The 3,329-nt window shown below is 42.7% G+C and overlaps 1 non-coding gene across 1 annotated transcript; it reads left to right on the top strand.

Moving 5' to 3' along the window:
• The first annotated feature begins 295 nt into the window (after positions 1-295).
• On the top strand, positions 296-367 carry trnae-uuc. The gene has a single exon. It is a non-coding gene; the product is annotated as a tRNA-Glu (tRNA).
• Positions 368-3,329: the final 2,962 nt, after the last annotated feature.

Here is a 3,329-nt window from a genome sequence, read left to right as displayed (position 1 = left end):
CCCTCTGCCCCCCCCCCCCCCCCGGGTTTTCCGCCCCTGCTTCCAGGTGAGGCAGAGTTCACGTGCACCTCTAATGTCATCTACTGCATATGGTGTTTCCTATGTGGCTTCCTTCAGCAAGACCAAGTGTAGATAACTAATCAGCAAACCCCTTCTCCCCCTTCTCCAATCCCTCCCCTGAGCCCCATCTGAACTCACACACCCATTTCTCCTCTCCCCACCACTTCCACCTACATTCCTTCCTCTGACCACAATTCACACTTCTTTCATCCTTATCGCACACCAGCAAGCAATCTCCCATATGGTCCAGCGGTTAGGATTCCTGGTTTTCACCCAGGCGGCCCGGGTTCGACTCCCGGTATGGGAATTGAAACTTTAAGGATAAGGGGGAAGTCTTTTAGGACCGAGATGAGAAAAACATTTTTCACACAGAGAGTGGTGAATCTCTGGAATTCTCTGGCACAGAAGGTAGTTGAGGCCAGTTCATTGGCTATATTTAAGAGGGAGTTAGATGTGGCCCTTGTGGCTAAGGGGATCAGGGGGTATGGAGAGAAGGCAGGTACAGGATACTGAGTTGAATGATCAGCCATGATCATATTAAATTGCGGTGCAGGCTCGAAGGGCCGAATGGCCTACTCCTGCACCTATTTTCTATGTTTCTATGTTTTTTTTTTAGAATCTCTGGTTCAAAGACCCATCAAAAACCTCATTCATTTGCCGTTCTGGTTGCCATGGCATAGGAAGAATGTAGTTATGCTGGAGACTGTGCAGAAGAGATGCATCAAATCTTGTCTGGGTTGGATGATTTGAATTATGGGGTGAGATCGGATTGATTGGAGTATGCAGCCCATTTATTATTTATTCTCCATGGTAAAATAGATGATTCGTAATTTCAAAACAATATTCTTGATTCTTGAAACAACCAACTCACAAAATTGGGCCAGTCTTGCATCAGTGTGGTATATTCAGGATATTGGCTGGTTAATATCACCAAGACAGGGTTTCTACCTTAGAGAGACCCACAAATTGCTGAGATCAGGGAATCTCCTCATGTAACCTGCAGGAAGAGGTCTGGACCCTTCAGTTCTTGGTGGTTTACCAGAATGCTGCTTGGATTAGGGGCCGTTAGCTGCATTGGGAGGTTGGATGAACTTAGTTTGTTTACTCTGCAACATTAGAAGTTGAGTCTTGAACACTAGAACCTACCTAGATGTATATAGAAACAATGAGGCAAGGTTAGGGGAGACAGTCAGAAACTTTCTCCCAGGGTGGACATGTCAAAGAGTTTGGATATAGCTTTATGGTGAAAGGGGAAATGTTTAAAGTAGATGTACACAGCAATTTTTTTTACACAGAGGGTGATGTATGTCTGGAAAGTGCTGCCATGGAGAGTGGTGGAGGCAGAAATTCTAGTTGTGTTCAAGAGATTTTTAGAGATATGAATCATGTGCAGGCGGATGAGATTAGTTTAATTAGATTCGGCACAGACATTGTGGGCCAAAGAGCCTGTTCCTGTGCCATACTGTTCTACCTTCTATGCTTATACCAACTCCTTGAAATGAACCACCAGCTCCCTTGCTCCAATATCCATAACTCAGTGCGGTGTGTGTAAATCAAATTGCAGCTCATCTTTTGCAATCTACAAGCTGTCTACAGCTCATCACATACCTTTTTCATTTTCATTTGCAGGTCATTGATGCGCTTTTCAAAATTGTAATATGCTCAAAACACTTCTCTATTTTTGGAACTCATATGAATTCACTTCCCAATTATTATCAAGAGTTCCTGTACTCCCTGCCAAATGTCTGGATTTATTAACCTAGGCTATTAAACCTGCTCACATTGTAGTCTTAATCTATTTCACTGAAAGCTAAAGATCTATAAAAGTACTTTGTACTTCCCAATTTTGCAGTCACTCTAAAATACAAATCAAAAGCATCAGCATGGTGGCATAGCGGTAGAGTTGCTGCCTTACAGCGCCAGAGACCCGGGTTCGATCCTGACTACTGGTGCCATCCTTATGGAGTTTGTACATTCTCTCCGTGACCGCATGGGTATTGTCTGGGTGCTCCGCTTTCCTCCCACACTCCAAAGATGTACAGCTTTGTAAGTTAATTGGCTTTGGTAAAAAATTATAAATTGTCCCTAGTGTGCGGGATAGTGCTAGTGTATGGGAATCGCTGGTCGGCGCGGACTCGGTGCACCAAAGGGCCTGTTTCTGCACTGTATCTCTGAACTAAACTACTGAACTTTTCCAACATTTTGTAAAACCAGAGCAAAATAATAATGAAATTGAGTAAAATTCAGGTTATTTGCAGTCATTGCATCATATAACAACGATAACAAAAAATGATAATATAAAATAATGTCATATGGCTAATATTGTATGTTCCTATCAAAGAACGAGTTGCACCACGGTCCCATCTTCCAATACTTAATCTGTAGCCTTGCTGGTCACAGCTGTTCGTGCACATCCATGCATTGCTTAAAGGTGAAAAGGGCTACTGCCTCTGGCACCCTATCAGGGAATGAGAGTTGAGCCCCTTCTTACCTGCATGAAAACAATGGATCTTATCTCCCTTCTTCTCCTTCTACCTATTACTTAAATACGTTCCCTCTGCTCTGCAAAGGGGAATAAATCCTTCTTGTTTATCTATCTAGACCTCTCATAATTTTATACAGCTCAATTGAGTTTTCCATCGGTCTTGTCTGTTCCAAAGAAAAAGGCCCAGGCTTATCTATTCTTTCAGCATCACTACACTTTTCCACACCTGGCAACATGCGTGTAAATCTTCTCTGCACCCTCTCCAGTGCAATCGTTCTTACAACATTGTGACCAGAATAGCAGTCATAAAGCACGGAAATAGACCCTTGGGCCCAACTCATGCAGGCCTCCAGTCTGGAAAACAACCTTCTACCATCACCCTCTGATTTGTATTAATAAGCCAATTATGTATCCTGTGGATGTATTGGAAAATAGTTGTTTATCAGTCTGGAAGCCTGTGACTGGTGGTGTGTGATCGGAAATGGTGTTGGCAACAGAACTGTGTGAGAGAAGTAAACAAGGTTACAAAAAATAACCATATTGCATGCTATTTCAAGGTAGGAAGTAATAAAGCCATCAACTTTAATGTCTTTTAACAGCGAACAGGCCTACATTATAATTTCATGTACAGATCTTCAGCTGGGTAATTAAACTGTTACTTTCAGTGTATGGTGTTTAGAGACACATTTTGACACTGTTTCTAACCACCTTTTTCACCTACTTCAGTTGAAGAACATATTGCACAGTGGTGCAGTTAGAAAAGCTGTTGCCTCACAGCTCCAGC

The sequence above is a fragment of the Amblyraja radiata genome, chromosome 5, assembly GCF_010909765.2.
Source record: "Amblyraja radiata isolate CabotCenter1 chromosome 5, sAmbRad1.1.pri, whole genome shotgun sequence".
Lineage (NCBI taxonomy): Eukaryota > Metazoa > Chordata > Chondrichthyes > Rajiformes > Rajidae > Amblyraja > Amblyraja radiata.
The sequence above is the reverse complement of the archived record's forward strand: the minus strand, read 5'-3'. Positions and strand labels throughout refer to the sequence as shown.